This window comes from Pelodiscus sinensis, chromosome 15 (assembly GCF_049634645.1).
Source record: "Pelodiscus sinensis isolate JC-2024 chromosome 15, ASM4963464v1, whole genome shotgun sequence".
In the NCBI taxonomy this organism is placed as follows: domain Eukaryota; kingdom Metazoa; phylum Chordata; order Testudines; family Trionychidae; genus Pelodiscus; species Pelodiscus sinensis.
In genome coordinates this window covers 9391382-9397602 of record NC_134725.1, presented here as the reverse complement: position 1 = coordinate 9397602, position 6221 = coordinate 9391382, and positions in this window count along the sequence as shown.

The following is a 6221-nucleotide window of genomic DNA, read 5'->3' as shown; positions in this document are numbered from 1 at the left end:
CTAGCTAAGACTGATAGTGGATTCTGGGAATATAGCAAACCCTCTTACCATTCCCACTTCTATCACTGCAAACAAGATTGTTTTAACCCAAAGCTCAGAAGTACAAGGGATGGGCCTGGGTAAGGCAGTGAAGTGACAGTCCCCTTAGAGTGAAAGTGAAAAAGCACATAGCAGGGACAAGCAGAAAGAATGTATCTATAGATATGTACATACCACAGTGCTGTAATTTTTGTACGTAGTAGTAATGTAAATAAGTGTATGGTTTTTTAAGATACATATTATATAAAATCTATAAAGCATATTTTTAGTAAAAGCAATGCTCCACTGCTTCTTTTGTAAATAGTTATCTTCAGAATAAAATGGATCATTTCTATGGTATCTTCTCTGGGCTTTGCTTACTGGTTTGCTGCAAACTTAAGAGAGCCACCTCTTCTTGACCATATTCAGTACATCTCAATCTGCCTGGGAAACTAAAGGAAAGGTCTACACTTAAAATGCTGCAATGGCACAGCTGCAGTACAATAATTCCTCATTTAACATGCTTGCTTAACACGTTTTCATGATAACAATTTTTTTTTTAAGGAACGTTTTTTGAATTACATGACCGTCCCCGGAATAACAGGATTTCCCCAGCCAGCCTGTTGCCGGCGGCTGCACGGGGCTTCCTCCGCCTCACTGCAAAGCGACGAAGGGTTCACCACTCACCACGCCATTCCCCACTGACTCCTCCTCCGTCCCCGCTTGCAGGCCAGCTGCAGGGTTTCCCCAGCCAGCCTGTCACCGGTGGCTGCACGGGGCTTCCCCCGCCTCCTGCAAAACAGCAGAGGGTTCGCCACTCGCCGTGCCGTTCCCCAGTGACCTCTCCCTTGCTGGATGCAGTGTGGTTCCCATCACACAAGCATATCCCCAAGCTAATCCCCCTCCCCTTCCCTTCCCTTCCCCTCCCGAGAGCCAAACACCTCCCCTCCCTGCTGTAACCCAGTCCCCTTTCTCTCCCAACCTTATGTCCCAGTCCCAACAGACACCACCGCTTGAAACGCAACCCCCACCTTTTCCATTATTTTCAATGGGAAAATTGACCCCGCATAACATGTTTTCACTTAACACGATCATTTTCTGAAACGTATCTATAGTGTTAAATGAGGAATTACTGTATTTACAATACACCAAGGCTACGTCTAGATTGCATCCCTTTTTGGTAAAAGGGATGCAAATTAGACGTATTGCAATTGCTAATGAAGCGGGGATTTAAATCTCCCCCACTTCATTAGCATAAAAATGGCTACTGCTTTTTTTCAGCACAGAGCTTTGCCGGAAAAAAGCGCCAGTCTAGACGTGGATCTTTTGGAAAATAAAGCTTTTCCAAAAGATCCCTTATCCCTTATTTTAAGAGGGATAAGGGATCTTTCAGAAAAGGCTTTATTTTCTAAAAGATCCACGTCTAGACTGGTGCTTTTTTCCAGCAAAGCTCCATGCCGAAAAAAAGTGGCAGACATTTTTATGCTAATGAAGCGGGAGAGATTTAAATCCCTGCTTCATTAGCAATTGCGATATGTCTAATTTGCATCCGTTTTACGAAAAAGGGATGCAATCTAGACATAGCCCAACAGGAGAGCTTCTCTCATCAACATAGTTAATCCACCTCCTTAAGAAACAATAGATATGTTGGTGGGAAAAGCTCTCCCATTAATACAATCTGTCTACAGCGGGGGGCAGGAAGTGGGATGTTAGTTCAGTTTAACTATGTTATTCTGGTTTGTGGACAATAGTTATTACACACACAGGTCTGTAGTATAGCCCTGGCCTTAAAGCAGCAGCTACCCAGGCACTGTGACTAGCATCAAGGTAAGGTGTTATAATTAAGCCTAATTAATAGCAGCTGATCCAATATCACTGAATAATGTAGATGGAAAAAGTTGATCAAGCAATAGCCAGTTTAGACAGAACACAGGCATTATTAAACAATGAAACACCTATATCTTGCACTATTTCATGGATTGATAACTGATTAAAAGACAGGAAATAAACAGTAGGCAGTTTTCAGAAGAGAGAGGTAATTAGTGGTGTCTCCTAAGGGTCCATACTGGGACCAATTCTATTCAACCTATTTATAAATATGATCTGGAGAGAGGGGTAAACAATGAGCCGGCAAAATTTGCAGATCATACTAAACTGCTCAAGACAGTTAAGACCAATGCAGACTGTGAAGCGTTTCAAAAAGATCTTACCAAACAATGTTTGGACAATAAAATGACAAATGAAATTTAATGCTGATAAATGTAAAGTAATGCACATTGGACAAAATCCCAACTATACATACAATATAAAAGAGACTAATTTAGCTACCATTACTCAAGAGACATTATGAATAGTTCTCTGAAAACATCCACTAACTGTATAGTTCGGCAGTCAAAAAAGCAAAATTGGGAATATGTAAAATAAGGATAGAGGACAAGACAGAACATATCTTATTGCCTCTATATAAAACCATGGTATGCCGACATCTTGAATACTGCATGCTGTTGTGGTCACCTCATCTCAAAAGAGATCTATTGGCATTGGAAAAGGGCAACAAAATTGATTAGGGGTTTGGAACAGGTCCCATATGAGGAGAGATTAAAAAGACTTGGACTTCTCAGCTTAGAAAAGAGGAGACTAAGGGGGATATGATAGAGTAGGCGTGGGCAAAAGGACTTTCACGGGGCAGATTCGGTCTGCCAAGTGAGTGGATCCTGCCCACTGTCCCCAGGCCAATTAAGGCCTGGGGAGGAACCAAAGCCTTGTCCACACACAAGCAACATGAGGCGGGGGCAGAGCAGAGAAGGCTTCGCATGCTTCCCTGCCCCCAGGCCTTTGTGCAAAGCCTCCTCCCACCCTACCAAGAGCATGTGGTGCTTTGAAGCGCCGTGCACTGCTTACCAAGCAGATGGGAGAGTGGGAGGAGGCTTCCCGCACTCCTCCGCCCTATTAGCTGGTGGTCAAGGCAGTGAGTGGTCTGTGAGCCCTATTAAACACCCGAGTCTTCAACTGCTAGTGTGAGGGTCCCTTCACAGCTGGCAGTCAGGGGAGGCTGACAGGTACCCCAAGAGTTTGCAGGGAGAGCTTATTACACCCGAGTCTTTGACTGCTACAACTAAAGTCCCTTCGCAGTGGGCAGCCAGGAAGGCTGATGAGTGCCCCAAGAGTTTGCCCCGTGGAGGCGGCACAATCCAACACTCAGCTCTTATGGCATTTACCCTGTTGACCGGTTATGATTCTTTTAATTGTGTCTGATTCTGTTACAGCAACAGGAGGAGTCAGGTTAAAGCTTAAACAGTTACTATTTTATTGTTACAAGGCAAGCTTAGCTGTTAAATGTTACTGCTGGGTTACAGATTACAGCCACTACAAAAGAACAGAAATTAAACTAAAAAGTCACAAGTACCATGAAACCCTTTTGGTTCTCTGAGCTCTTATTAAATGCACGCAAAAAAAAAACGACACCTAGCAGGTATATTCTTACCCCTGCAAGCCTTACTTTGGTGAAGCCAGGTTCCTCTCAATCCCAATGGGAAGCAGTCAGTACAAGACTAAGGCATCCCTAAAGTCTCAGGGGTCCAAGACTGCCTGACCAGCAGCTATGTGGGTGGATCTCCAATTAGAATGGGGCACAGGGCCCTACTTTATACCCCTGTCGTCACATAGACGCTTCCTCTTGTCATTAAAATGCCAATTAAGTTGGAACGTCTTTGTGACGCCCATTCCCGCAGGCGGTCCAAAGCTTAATTTGCACCTGTGAGATGGAGGTAACTAAATCATTAAGGCCAAACATTCTTTGTCTGATGGGGAGGCAGATTCCTCTTCTGAGACAGTGTGTGTAGGTGTATCAATACTGGTACCAGCCATAGGCAGCTCAAGGCCCCCCCACCCCAAACTGCCTGTTGGCCCAATTGTCGCTGTTATCTGGTTCCTGTCTAGCATTCAGGGCCATTGTTATTCCAGCACCTCTGGAGGCCCTGGAGCCTTTGAAGACAGAGTTTCACTCTCAAGGATTCTCTCTCCCAAGGATGTCAGAGGGAGGAAAGAGATGGGGGGGGGAGGTTCTGTCTGGCTACACACCCTCAGGCCAATCAGGGCCTGGGGGTGGGGGAGCTGCGTGAAGCTTCCTTCACCCTGCCCTGGCCCTGCGAGGAGCCCATGGCCTGAAAGCAGCTTCCCACCCTCCCCAACCCCAAGCCCCTAATTGGCCTGGGGGCAGGGGGAACATGCCAAGCCTCTTCCAGGGCATGGATGCCTAGTGGGAAGGGGGGGCAAGGGGCTTCCCCACCCACAGACCAATTGTGGTCTGGAGGTGGGGTAGCCCCTTCCCTTCCTGTTTAAGCCCCACCCCTTCCAGAGTGGTCTGGGGCTACTTCAAAAATTGTATTAAGGGCAAAAATTATTGCCTACCCCTGTGATAAAGGTTTATAAAATCATGAGTGGTGTGGGAAAAGTGAATAAGGAAAGTTATTTACTTGCTCCTTTAACAAGTGCTAGGAGTCACCAAATGAAATTAATAGGTAGCAAGTTTAAAAAACAACTGTGGCATAGTGGGGGTGCTGTATGCTCTGTAACTCAGTGCTGCCCCCCCCCCCCCCCCCCGGGCGTGCTGTGATGCAAGATTCTCACTCTCTCAAATGTGTATTAACCCAGACACCCAGGCTCAGCCTCCCAGGGAGAGAGACAAAGGGAGGAAGGCGGAAACCAGCACCCAGCTTGGGGGCAGGGCCTGGGAGGGAGGCTGTTGCGGTCAGGAAAAGCAGGACAGATTAGAGAGGGAGCTAGATTTGGAGGGGCCCGGTCTCCCCCCATCTCACGGGGGGCAGAGGTCAAGGCCCCCTAGCCCTGGTTACTGTGACCAGATTACATCTGTGCTGTGTCCTGGAGAAGCAATAAACTCCCTCAATTCTACTAGCTGGCAGAGTCTGTTCGTGCCACCACGGGGGTGCAGACGTCAGGGAGACCCCAACACGCCATCACAACATCAAAATAATTTTTTCTTCATAACCTATGGGACTGTTATGCAGACTTGGACTTTAACAGTGTTCAAAAAAAGAACTAGATAAATTCATGGAGGTTAGTTCCATCAATGGCAATTGGCCAGGATGATTAGAAGTGGTGTCTCTACTTCATTTGTCAGAGGCTGGACAAGAGAGGGCTCATGTGAGGATCACCTGTTCTGTTTACTCCCTCTGGGGCATCTGGCATTAGCCACTATCTGCAGACAGGATACTGACCTAGATGGACCTTTGATTTGACCCAGTATGGCTGTTCTTATGTTTACATTTCATTTTAGGTTTCCCCATTCCATAGAGTAGCACTCAGAGGAGGAAAAAGCCCTCCAGAGGCTAAGTTTTTCATCTCACTTAACCAGTGGAAAAAATGGACACGGCTGCTTCCAAAATTTCAAGTTTGTATTAAGGAGAAACTAAATACTAAGTGCAACAAGTACACCCATGGCCATAAATCACTATAAAAGGGAGGAACACTACGTGGAGATAGACCCACAATGCAAAAAATTGCAGTAAAAAAAATTCATTATTTGTCCTCTCCAACCTCTAATAAAGAGCTCCAAACTCTGCTGGAGCCACTAGCTCTTCCTTGCATAATTGCAAGTGAAGTCTTCAAAGCTTGACCTTGGGACGTGAGTGAAGGCATAGAGCACAAACCACCAATTTTCAACCGATAAAGAAAGATTAAATACATAGTTCCTCTAAACAGGAAAAATCCCATGGCAGCAAGATGATTGAAGGCAGATATTGTCCCTTGCAAAACATGCTCTGCAGAAAAGCATCACATATAACAAGAGGATTGAGTCAAGCCATGGATAGACTCCAGCTCCAGATGCTGGACAGAAGTGGAAACAGACAATAAAAAGGAAGATTTGGCAGCTTGTAACCTTTATTTTTAGTTTTTTAAAATTATTTAAAAAGCATAATTAGAAACTGTCAATACAGAAATAATCCTAGCAAACCAGTTAGACATTCCATTGCTTAACATTAGGAAACTTCACATCAGCACCACTAGAGATGCAGTCCCCACTCCCCACTCTTAGTTTAATACTCAGTGGCAGCAGCAGATAAGACAGCTGCTCCTCTACAGCCAGTAGAGTCAGCATTTTCATTCAAAAAAATCCCACTTCATGCCAGGAAGTTGGACTGCTGGACTGGCAAAGTTCACACCTGTGCCACTAAATCCTGGAC